This window comes from Terrapene carolina, unplaced genomic scaffold (assembly GCF_002925995.2).
Source record: "Terrapene carolina triunguis isolate 2854851 unplaced genomic scaffold, T_m_triunguis-2.0 Scaffold85, whole genome shotgun sequence".
In the NCBI taxonomy this organism is placed as follows: Eukaryota; Metazoa; Chordata; order Testudines; family Emydidae; genus Terrapene; species Terrapene triunguis.
The window spans coordinates 50,319,448-50,332,862 of record NW_020664436.1 but is presented as its reverse complement, the minus strand read 5'-3'; the positions used below and the strand labels follow the sequence as shown (position 1 = coordinate 50,332,862).

Genomic DNA, 13,415 nt, shown 5'->3' with positions numbered 1-13,415 from the left:
CAGTCAGGAAGCACCGTTGGATCACCATTAAATTTAATGATTTTGTTGAATAGTTATTTTTGTTACACACATCTAGGAAATTAGTATCAAGCATTAAGGCCTGATCCTGCACCTCTGAAGCCATTGTGTAAGTTTTGTTATCCTCTTCAGTGATGGCAGAATCAAGCCCTTAGACTGAAAAGTCTCACTGTCACTGCTATAAATACCTTTGCATTCCTCTACTCAGCTGCTGTTTTTTAAATTCCAGTATAATTATTCGTCCTATAGCATCAATGTATTGGGAGCCCCTTTTTCTTATTACTAATGGCAGAGGAACACCCCTACCATACAGGCGGTGCTATGTCAGGGCACTTGCCCTTTCTTCACTGATACCAGTAAGTCTTACGTTACCCAAAAGACCTGAACATTTGAAACAAAATCAGGCCCAACAATGTAATTCAGATATAGACCATTTTTCAGACATAAAATAATTGTTGTTATTCTAAAATACTATCTGATATTATGCAATTCAATGTGTGAACAGTTTTGGAGATAATGAGGATCCCTAGAAATAAATAATTAATGCTCAAAACACTCTTGTTTACTTTCATACTAAATAATAATTATCCTCTTGACACTGTGGGGAGTTCCCACAAGACTTCTTTCAGCACAGAATCACTGTTACAGTGCATGATACAATGAATGTTTCAGTAACTTTCAAAGAATGCATAGGCTATAAAGTCATTGATCTCTTTGTTGAAGCAGTATTCTTGGCCTAAGGGCATACTGCGCTCCATGCCTGAGCTATATACACAAATATTATAAAGCCAGCTTTAGGCTGATCCATCAGCATACCCTCCTCTTCTTCTCTCACAGTTTTCTGTGGGCCTGACATCCCAAAATAGAACAACACTCGACAAGAAGGGTCTCAAAGTCTTATACTAAGATTTGCACTTCACTGTAAATTATGCATTTTATAGACTGTACTCTTCCCGGCAAAGGTGATGTGAAAGGAGGAAGAGAGACACTAGAAATTCTCTTTCAGTTCCATAACACTGAGGTTTGGAACTGTGGACTCCTTCCTCTGCTTTCAAGGAACCCAAAGGGGCAGTGGGAGGCTAGTTTTCTGTACCCGCCCACATTAGGGTCTGGGTGTTTTGCAGCACTGCTTTGTTAGTTTCATGATATTGGAATTCATCTGAAGTATTCACACTCAGGGTATCAATATATAATCTAGTACCAATGTTTTCTCCAAATGGTATCCAGGGTTGGGTGCAGAGATGCTGGACAGTGAAGCTATATCCACCTACATTTGCAGTGAACTTGGCCCAATGTGTCTTTTTTTGGCATCCTTTCGGATAAAAGGTGCTATATAAAACATTAATATTTGTAATTAACATGTTAATCCTGATGAATTGAACCATATATAGGATGACCATATGTCCCATTTTGGCCGGGACAGTCCCTTTTTTAAGCCCTGTCCTGACTTTTTTGGCAAAACTGGGCATTTGTCCCATTTGATCTTACCAACTGATGATCAGTTGGCAAGAGCAGATGGGACAAATGCCCAGTTTAGCAAAAAAAAGTGGGATGCGACCCCTAGCGGGGCACAAAGGAACATGGGGGAGGAGGGTCTTGGGTGAGTGGCATGGGCTGGGCCAGCCCCGCACTGGCAGTGTGGGAATGATCCGAGCAGCTCGAGCTGGCCCCACGCGGGCCCAGAGGGGTGAGCAGTGTGGGCTGGCCCCATGCAGGTGGGGGGTGAGTGGCTCAGGCCAGCCCCACCTGGAGGGAGCGTTCGGTCCAGGGGCCAGCCCATGTGGGGAGGTAGAGGCGCCTCGGGCTAGCCCCAGGCAGTGTCCAGTTTTCCCTGTTAGGAAATATGGTCACCCTAACCATATAAGAGTACAGCATATCCTCATTTTTTACACATTTAAATCCTGGTACATAGAGATAAGAATATATTTCATGGAAAGAAGACCTCACCTTGTTCATTAACCCATTCAGTGTCTTCATACAATCATTTGCGTTAAGGATGATAAGAAATCATAAATTTTGAATGTTTTGGTATCTGGGATAAATTCAAATCCTCATCATTATTTCAATGCAGATTTTAGTGCTTAATCTATTTTATTTTAAATATTTTTTAAATTGGTATTGGATGATAATGGCATTTACATTGAAATAACTTCCTTGGAACTACAGTATTGTGATCTCAATGGTGTTTAATCCATGATTATTATTTGCATGATAGAGCATTACAGCTCTATCTTTTCTGTCATTTTTTTATGCTGTTTGGGACCTCTAATCCATGGATCATTGATATGATAGACCATTAAGGTCTATAATGTCAATTCATACTTAAGGATCTATGCAATATAAACATGACAGATTTCCTCTGTAACTCTTATAGTTGATTGTGACAATGGGATTTTATGTATTTAAACAACAAACCACATTTGATTGGCAGCAAAAGAGATTTAGGTTAGAGATTAGGAAATACGTTCTAACTATAAGGATAGTTAAGTTCTGGAATGGGCTTTCAAGAGAGGTTGTGAAATCCCCATCATTGGATGTTTTAAGAACAGGTTGGACAAACACCTGTCAGGGATGCTCTAGATTTTCTTTGTCCTGCCTCAGCACCTGCAGCTGGACTTGATGACATCTCGAGGTCCCTTCCAGCCTTACATTTCTACGATGCTATTATCTGTTAGTACAGACCACATGCAGATAATAGGCTTCAATCTGAATGGGAATTTAGACCGGGGACATGTTCAGTAGTAACTTTTAAATTGTGAATATTTCAGCCTTTATCATTTCTGTTACATTTGGGGAAAAGCGCAAAACACTTTTTCATAGGTCTGCCCCAAAATGCTAAGGTTGGCGTGTATATTTATATAGATATAGATATATGCATATTTTGGCATTCTGTATTTTAGACATTTCACCCATTCAAAGTCTTCTAAAAGATCAGCATAAGGGAAAGCAGGAGATTTTTTGCCTTATCTGATCTACAGGTCCAAACAGTCAGAATAAAGAAGTTGTTGTCTTTTGACACATTCTGCCAGGCTATAATATCTAATATAACATTTGATGAATGCTTATTTAAATTAGTAATTAGCAGAGATCAGTACAGTAAATAGAATCCCTTCGGGGAGAGGGAGGGTTTTAAAATGCAAATAGGGTATCAGAGTTTTTAGTTCATTTTTTCTTTTTTTAGTGTTTCCTTTGTCTAGAGACGATTAAACACATCCTGTTGGAGAAGCTGTTTGATGTTTATCTTCTCTCTGTGGGTTTGGACACAAGCCTCGTGTTACTAAAGACAAAAGAGGTCCTGTTTTGATTGGCATAAAATGAAAAAAGAAGGGCTAAGTGGCACAATGGTGGGATGTGTACTCTGTTAAACCCCTTGACAAAGAACGTTCTATTGAGTTCCCATGCCCACCAGTTTGTCACTTTTAGTTTCAATGCCATGCTCAGAGTGTAGGCAGCTTGGAATCACGGGGTCTTCCAATACAGTATTGGACCAGCATATTGTTTATAAAGGGCAAGATTGTTTCCTGCATCAGAACTCAGTGCAGGAGAGAAATGGGTGTGTCAGGGAGGCAAGAGCACAAGTAATGGGGAACACACACAAAGACTGCACATTCAATGCAATGCAGAGATCTCTATGGTGATTCTTTGCAACTGACTGACTAGAGGGGGGATATGCTGATAACATAGTGAGTAAGTCCATGAACTATGCAGATCCACATCACCATAGTCATATAAGAGGTAAGCAGGAGGACACTTCCACTACTCTCCCATGCCAAACAGTAGGTGCACATTGCCTGAACCTTGATTTGAGTCTAGGGATGCAGAACCCAGCCACACATTCCCTCTTAATTTCCATGAGCATTGTCCCTGGAGCTTTGTTTTCAGGATCAGGATTGAATCATTTATTATTTGCAGTGGTTTAATTGTGAAATTCCTAGGCAGGGGAGGTAACATGGGGAAGCCACACAAAGGTGTGGAAGCTGCAGACAGACATGAACAGTGTGTCTTATTATATTTTACAGATGATAATGCAGACCACAAAAAATATGTACAGAAAGGAAAAATTCATTCCTTGACTGGGAACATTATGAATGTTTAGAGCCAAGGACCAGATAGTTTAGAGGAAGAGAAATTCCATTGCTTCTGCCTACCAATAAATCATGGCTACTACGAATAGCTACCCAGTAATCTGCAGGAAATTGCACAGACTATAAAGTTATTAGGTATCACCGAGCAATTACCTACGAAACAAAGACTAATTGTTAGATGTGAGCTCACATCACAAACTATGAATTTTGAACCTATCCTCACAACAAAATTGGGAAGTGTTTGAATCTGGGGGGTTTGTTTAGCCCATGGTACCATAAAGAGAAGGAGCAGTTCCAAAAATGTAGAAAAAATTTTCCTTCAGATCTGTGGGTCTTTGGTTGTGAGGTTTGGGTAGATGGAAGGCTTGGTCCAGAGGCTTGATCACTAGCCTACAAACTGGGAGACCTGGATTTGATTCCTTGCTTCCCCCACCAGATTCCTCTGTGACTGCGGACAAATTGTTTTGTCTGTTTGCACTTCAGCTCCCCAGCTGTAAAATGGAGCTAATAGCCCTTCCCTCTCTCATAGTGTTGTGGGGATAAACACATTAAAGATTGTAAGATGCTCAGATACTACAGTGATGGAGGCCATATAAGAACCTAAGAGAGAGACTTCTCTTCCATCTCTATTAACTGCAGGACACTTCTGCTGTGTAGAAAGGTTTTATCACATTGCCAGAAGGGCCTTGCAAAACAGGTGTTTTTGTGTGAAGTGCTGAGGGATTTTGGTGTTGTAAAAGAGTACGGGGCAGATACAAATTAGTGTGCCTGCCTTCCAGTTGCTACTGCCTGGAGAAGTGGCATAAGCTCTTATTGGAGAAGAAAGCAAAAAAGCAAGAGCTGTTCTTGAAAGTTTGAAGTTAGTTTGAGCTCTCAAGGCAGCAAGCACTTCAATATATGGCCAAATCCAATCTTCAAATAGTAAATACCACCCCCCCCCTTTTGTGTGTGTGTGTGTGTGTGTGTGAGAAAGCATCTCTACATTGTGTGTAGTTAATCACAGCAATTTTCTGTACAGGGAGTGGTACTGATAAAAAATATCTCATACTGATACACATCTAATTGTAGAAGAAGGGGGGAAAAGTGAATTCAGGCTAGGGTTGGGCATGAGGTTCTATGGGACAGTAGAAATTTGAGTTATCTGATGGAGTGGACACCTTTTGGAGTTATGATGAGCTGGAGATCAGCAACACCCTCCTGTGGTAGATGGCACAAAACTGAATAAAATCCAATTCAATCCATCAGAAGAACAACACATATTTAATAAGGTACTATCTGCTTCCTTTGACCCACCAACCACTCACAAGGTGAGAGCAGCAAATGTTTCATAGAGTTTAAGGCAAAAAGGGGCAATCTACTCTGATCTCCTGTATATCACAGGCCATTAAATTTCACAGTTACCCCTGTATTGAGCCCAATAACTTGAGTTTGGCTAAAGCATTTTTTTTAGAAAGACATCCTCTCATGATGTATAGACATCAAGAGATGGAGAATCCACCCCTTTCCTTGGTAATTTGTTCCAATGGTTAATCACCCTCATTGTTCAATTTTTTTGCCTAATGTCTCATTTGAATTTATCTGCCTTGATCTCCCCCCATCCATTGTTTCTTGTTATGCCTTTTTCTGCTAAACTAAAAAGCCCTTTAGTACCTGGTATTTTTTCCCTGTGAAGGTACATATACACCTCTCAATCTTCTTTCTTGTAAACTAAACAGATTGAGCTTCTTCAGTCTCTTGCTGTAAGGCATTTTCTCCAGCCCTTGAATCATTTTTGTGGTGCTCTTCTGTATCCTTTAGTTTTTCAATATCCTTTTTTAAAATGGACACCAGAATTGTACGCAGTTTTCCAGTATCTTCTCAAGTGCCATATACTGAGGTAAAATCACCTCATTACTCCCCTGCTTATACATCAAAGGATCACATTAGCCCTTTTTGTCACAGCATCATACTGGGAGTTCATGTTTAATTGTCTGTCCACTATGACCCCGTCACGGATACACTGGATCTGCTCTATGCCCCAGCTTTTAAACAGTCATAGGGAGATAATCCTTCAGTATGTCAGAACCCCAAGGAGTCCCACTTTTCCACAAGGGAAGGCCCCATGGCCTCAACACTTCTAAGACTAAGCCTCCAGTTCCAGCACTCCTGTTTCACTCTGTGAGGTGCACCCAGCAACCCAACTTAGCTACACCCTTGCTCATAAACTCTTCCTCTCTTCAGGGATCAGTGCATCCAGCAAGTATCTCCCTTATCAGTCCTTGAAGCATGGTAATGCAGAAGGTAAGTCTCCTGCTTGGAACCCCTGCAGGGGTGGGCTTGAGACACACGGTGCCTGACACCCACCACCCCCTCTCCCTGGGTGCTGTGGGGCCAGGCTTCTCAGGATGATTCCTGTGGAAGCCCGTACTTTTGCAGGGGTATACACATGATGAGCTGGCTCCCAAGAGTGTTCTTAGGCCTATAACCCTCCCAATTGATCAGATAGTACAGGGTACTTCTATGCATTTGGGAGATGGCATATGCCAGCTTGGGAACTGATTGTCAAGGAAAGGTTTCAGGAGGGAGATCTGGGTGGATCTTCCAGGACTGAGGGAGCTGTCATTCAAATGCAACCGAACTGATCTGCTGAGTAATAGTGAAAGGGCCTCCACACTGATTATCTAATTTGTGAACAGGTCAGCTGGTTCTGTGTAGGTGTTTTGGGGTCAGCCACACTTTCTGGCCTACCTTCAGAGGCAAGATGTCTTGGTCCTGTTTGTCAGCATGGTGTTTGTATGCTGTCTTGGCTGCTTCCAGGTGCTCTTTTAGTTTGGCTTGGGTTTCATGAATGGTCAGAGGCAGCAGGAACTTTTATGGACGAGGAAAGGAAGGGTGGAAATGAGGATGAAAACCATAGTTGGAGTGGGAGGGACTGGTTCAGTTTGACACGTGATTTGCATTGCAAATTCAGCAAATGGAATAACACAACCCAGTTGTTTTGACAGTGGTTTAGGAAGTAGTTCAAGTATTGCTCGAGCACCTGGTTGAACCTTTCTGACTGACCATCCATCTAAGGGTGATGTGCAGTTGATGCATGGGGCTGGACATCTAGGAGATGAAACAACTCCTTCCAGAACCTAGATAAGAATTGGGAGACACGGTCTGTCTTAAAATGGTTGGGGAGGTCATGAAGGTGGAAGATGTGGAACTAGAAGATTTGCAGTAGTTTCCACAGTCAGGAGACATGTGCATGGTACAAAATGGGCCATTTTGTTGACTTGGTCCACTACAATCAGTTTGGTGTTGTGGTCTTTAGATTAAGGTAGTTCCCCTATATAATCAAAAGTTATGCATGACCATGTCCGGGAAAAGATCTCCAATGGCATCAGGCATCTTTTAGTTCTTTGTAGAGGCTGAGCCAAAACTGATGGAGAAGTATGGCATCATTCCATACCACTATGGCCAAATGTCTGAACTGGGCAAAATAGGAAGCTGAAGCTTTCCTAAAGCCCTCTCTGCTGTGCAAGTTTTGTGAGGGTCATCGAAAATAGTGGCAATCATTTGGGAGAATAAGTCCCAGTTGGACAATACCAGGTGATTCTGTTCTAAAAAGGGAGAGGCCCCTGCCAGGGCCTCCCTGGTAAGCAGAGTCAGTACTAGCCCCACCTTGATCTGTGAGGTACTGTTGGGGCTGGCGCATGAACAGTAAGTTCTGCACTGGGTAATGAACCTGCAGAACTTACTGCAGGTGCCATCATATTTCTCCAGGAAAGGAACACTGGGGCCTATCACATGAGCTGTTGTCATAAGAGAAGCCAAGCAGTTACCAGCAGCCGCTCCGAGTGCTATAGCTTGAGCCCACTAGGAGTGCTTGCCCATCTGCAGTTGTCACACTTGGTCTGTCAGTTTCTGGTTTTCTGCCTGGAGGGCAGCAATCTGCTTCTGCGAACTCGCAGGCCCCACAGGGACAGCAGGGCAAGAGCCCCAGTAGTGTCCACTTTCAATCCAGGGGTTCAACAACAAGTCCTGGAGGAGAGAGAGGTTGATCTGAGCAAGTTGTCAGAGCTCGTAACATGGGCTGTCTGACCTAGTAGTTGGAGCCAGGAATAGAATCAAAGTTGGGGGCACACCCAGAGCCAAAGCTGAAGTCAGAGTCAGAAATCATGCCATGGGGTAAGCAGGAGGCAGAAGTCATGCCAAGATTCAAAGCCGGAGTCAGCAAGTAGTCAGGGTGAGGAAGTAGGAACCAGGAACAAGGCTTGCTGTCACGGACAAGGAGGAGATATGGTTCCAGGGACAAGGAACCAGGTGAGGAGGCAGGGACTTGGTCTCAGAGATCTGAGCAGCAACAAAGCTAGCAACTAGTTGCTTAGACAAGTGATAGGACAGGAACATGAAGCTTTATACCTGGTGGTGTCCAGTTACCAGTCTGCTGTTAGTCATCTGACCTCGCTGACTTAGCAGGTGTAGCTTAAGTTAAGCAATTTCTTCATCAACTCTTGTAGGTTGGTGGCACAGAGGGTGAGGCTCCTGGTTAGCTACCTTATTGGCCCGAGTTTGAGACCCATAATATTTGACAGGCTTGCAGTTGTAGGTGTATGACTTTGCAGTTGGCTGTATTAACATTCATTTTGTTTGAATGAGCCTACCTTACCAAGTGATCCAGGTTGCTCCATATGACTGCCCTGTCATCACCATTATTTAGCACTCCACCAATCTTTGAGTCACCCACAAATTTTATCAGCAGTAATTTTATATTTGCTTTCAGATCACTGCAGAAAATGTTGAATAGCGTTGGACCTAGTACTAATCCCTCTACAACCCCACTAGAAACACTCCCATTCAATGATTATTCCCCAGTGATGACAAATTTTTGAGATCTGTCAGTTAGCCAGTTCTTAATCTATCTAATGTGTGCTTTATTGATAACTCATAGTGCTAATTTTAATCAGAGTCTCATGCAGTATTACCTCAAATGCCTTAGAAAATCTAAATATATTATATCTATGCAATTACCTTTACCAACCAAAGTTGTAATCTCATCAAAGAATGAAATCAGGTTTGTTTGACGAGAACTGTTCTCCATAAAGCCATGTTCACTGACATTAATTATATTCCTACCCTTTAGTTCTTCATCAGTTAAACCCTCTATCCATTTTTTCATTATTTTGCATGGGCTTAATGTCAGGCTAATCAGCCTATAATTTCCTGGGTCATCCTGCTTGCTCTTTTTGAATACTGGCAGTCTCTGGAAGTTTCCCAATATTCCAAGATTTATTAAAAATTAACATCAGTGGGCTAGAGATCTCCTCAGCCAATCCTTTTAGGTGCAAGTTGTCTAGATCTGTGGTTTTAAAAATATTTATCCTTAGTAGCTGTTGTTTAACATCCTCCTTTGGTTACTAATGGACTGAAAAGTACTTCATCATCCTTATGTGATATGAATATTTCATCCTGCTTCTTTCCAAACACAGAACAGAAATATTCTTGAACACCTCTGTCTTTTCTGCATCATTAACAGCTTTACTGTCTCCATTTAATAATGTTAGGATTCTTATACCATTGCTAGTATTTCTTTTCTTACTAATATACTTTCAAAAATTCCTTCCCCTACCAGTCATGGATAGTTCCCTGATGTTTTTAGCTTCCCTTATCAATTTTCTACACTTCATAACTTCTAATTTAATTACTATCTATTTCCCCTTTTTCTGAGTTTTTATGTTACTTTTCTATTTCTAATTGGCGCCTTCACTTCACCACTGAACCAGGATGGGCTTTTAGCCAAAGTTGTCATCTTTCTTGATAGTTGATTTTGTAACATTGTGGCTGTCTAACGGTATGTCTACACTACCCACCGAATCGGTGGGCAGCGATCAATCCAGCGGGGGTTGATGTATCGCGTCTAGTCTAGACACGATAAATTGACCCCTGAGTGCTCTCCTGTCAACTCCTGTACTCCACTGCCGCGAGAGGCGCAGGCAGAGTCGATGGTGAAGACACCGCGGTGAGTAGATCTAAGTACGTCGACTTCAGCTACGTTATTCACGTAGCTGAAGTTGTGTAACTTAAATCGACCCTACCCCACCCCAGTGTAGACCAGGCCTAATAAACTCTTCTTAAAGTGTTTTCATTCGCGTATTTATGTCTAAATTTTTCCTCCCAATCAATTTTGCTCCTAATTTTCCTCAGCTTTTCTACTACGTGTGAAGAGCTGGTAAGTTTAACCAGAAACTACCTTCTTCCACATGGTCTGGGAAGTAATGAATGTATTAGCTAAATGCTAATGAAAACAGGGAAAGTTTGGGTTCACAAGCAACTCTGAGTACCAGTGTTCGATTTTCACTTCTTTTTCAGTTCTTGAACTTGTAAGGCAATTGATTACCCTGGCCCCTAATCCACTGAAGCACGTAAGGAGATGCTTAACTTTTAAGCATATGAGTGAGTAATCCCATTGAAGTTTAGTTAACAGCTTTGCTAGATCAAGGTTGGAGTGTTCAAATCTTTACAGAATTGAGCCCCCAGATGTCCAAATGAACAGTTTCTTGGCCAAGGGAATGAGAATGTTGTGGATTTTTGATCACTCTTGATGCTAAAACTCTGAAAACCTGATTTTAACAAAGAAATAATTAGCATTTCTGAATCTTAACTTTCCCTTAGAGTCACAGAGTTTAATGCCAGGAGGGAGCACCAGATCATTTACTCTGCCCTCCTGTATATGACAGGCCACCAACACCTCCCAGCAGCCAACTAAACCCAACAACCAAAATTAGACCAAAGTATTGCAGCCCATGGAGACTAGACTATTATGATCCACAGGTAAAGAATGGGAGGGATCAATGTGGACCAGCACCTGAGGCCCCCGCAATGGCAGGGAAATGATTAAGTGAGATATATGCAGATAATCCTGGCAAGTGACCCACACCCACACGCTGCAGAGGTAGGCAAAAAAAACAAAAAACCAAGACCACTGCCAATCTGACCTGGGGGGGAAGTTTCTTCCCAACCCCACATATGGGGATCAGTTAGACCCTGAGCATGTGAGCAAGAACCAGCCAGCCAAGCACTTGAGAGAGAGAATGCTCGATACTACCTCCGAGCCCTGACCCACCCCTTCTAGTGTCCCATCTCCAACTGTGGCCATTGCTGATGCTTCAGAGGAAGAGAATAAAAAACAAAACAAATACATTGGGGGGCGGGATTCCTTCCTAGACCAGCTGGAACATACGAAATGAGCTACTGGGCTGTTGAGTCCTGCCCTCCCCCGCATCACAAGCAATCCCCTCATACAATTACACTCATAAATTTTTCCAGCTCTCTCTTAAAACTAATTAAGGTTGGGTTTTTTTGCCCCCACTCTCCTGCTGGGACCCTTGTTAAGGGTCTGTCATAGGGTGACCGGACAGCAGGTATGAAAAATCGGGATACTCTTTGGAGAGGTAAAGTGACGGGGAGGTATAGTTGCCTGTATAAGACAAAGCCCCTAATATCGGGATGGTCCAGATAATATCCGGTCACCCTAGTCTGTCATCATCTTTACAAACAATTGAAGAGAGGGTTCCTAATGTATTTCCCTCATCTGCCACTCCCCAGACTACACAAATTAATAAACCAAAAGAATGCTGAAAACATCTGGCTGTCAAAATGTCATGTTATATGGTGCACAGGGCTCCGAGCTCCTGTTAACATTCTTGATTAAACAATGACTGGCCCCTTATTTTATATCCTTCTTCTCTGGAGGTGGTTTCAGGCTATCTTGCTCAAAATCTCATAGGACCACAAAATACCATCAACCCACCAAAGACTCAAATTTTCTCTTCCTCTAGGAAGCTGGCTAAGAAATGTGTTGTTTGTATATGAAAAAGCATGACGACTGAATCCAGGTTGTGCATCTGAGGGTGATTATGAGGAATTGGATGTGTGCAGTATGTATGGGTACATTTTGAAACTGAAAGGGTGTTCTGTTGCAGGGCTGAGGAGGATATTTGGGTGGTAAGTTATGAGATGAGTTTGGTGTGAATGAGAAATTTGGCTTACCTGTGATTATTTTTTCTGGGTTTTTATATTTGGGTTAACAGAAAATTAACTTGAGCAACTTTGTATTTAAGTTCACTATGTTATTTTTATATGTAAAGGAATTCCCTATGTTTTTAATAAGTATCAATTAACATGGATAGTTAATTATGTTATCTATTATCCTCTCCATTTCCCCTGCACAGCCTAGTCTCTCCCATCCCCCTCACGGAGCACCAATCTCCACTGTGGTCACCTCACCTGGCCAGTTCAGATTGTCCATACCTCCTGAATCTACAATTGGAACAGAGTAGGGGTCTGTGGAGGGGATAGAGGAACGGTGAGGGAAATACAGGGGCATTTGTGGGGGTGCAGAACAGCATAATGGGCATGCAGGGTTGTGAGGGAAATCTTTACTGTCCTCTGAAATGTTACAATATGGAGACTAAATTCAGACATTAACATGCAAAATAAATGGATTTGCATTCTGTTTTAAGTGCAAATCTCAGCATAGCCTTTACTGTGAAGCTTCGAGAGGGCCTCCACAATCATCTCTCCTGGCAAAGGAGGGGGTAGAGAAATTACAAAATGGTGGCCCCATCCTATGAACTGCTCTACTATTCAACTGCCTCCACACTACTCCCACCCAGTCAGCAGATTTGGGATCCTCTCCAGTCCCAGGGGTAGTGGATGGATCCTGGCCCACTCCAGTTTGAATCAGGGAGATTCCCAGGATGCATTTTTTATGGGCACTGTTTGCTGCCTGGATGCATGGCATCAACACCTACAAGTTATCAGGGCAGTGGCCCCAGTTCTGTTTTGTATCCAGAAATGAAGGCAGATTCTGGAAAAAGATACATAATGTTTAAACCCCAAGGATGAAATCCTGGCCCTTATGGAGTTAATGGCAAAATTCCCATTGTCTACAGGGCCAGGATTGGATCCCAAGCATGCATTTTCAATATTATAGTAAAATATGTAGTTTAGCATTTAATCCAAATGAACTAATAATATTCAATAGGTGTGCTGAGAGGTAAAAAATAAGAAGCCTACTTTGTATTTTTGCATGTACAGCACATGGTTAATCTAATATTGTAGTTTCCATGGAGCTTATGAAAAGTACTTAGAAATGCTGGTATCAAGTTCACTTCATTAATAGATATGTTAAAAAGAAGAGAGGTCTGATGGCCTGGGATTGATTTGTTGTTTTGAGAACAGAGGGTGTTTGTTTTGTTTCTATCATCAAAATTGTACAACATTATTGTAACAAAACATATTACTATGGGAACAGAAATGGAGATTTTAGGTGTAAGTAACTTTTGC

The 13,415-nt window shown here is 42.1% G+C and overlaps 1 protein-coding gene across 1 annotated transcript in view; it reads left to right on the top strand.

The window, feature by feature from the left end:
- The window catches only part of PDE7B (phosphodiesterase 7B), a 271,346-nt gene that overhangs the window by 89,672 nt on the left and 168,259 nt on the right, over positions 1–13,415 (top strand). The window lies entirely within an intron of this gene.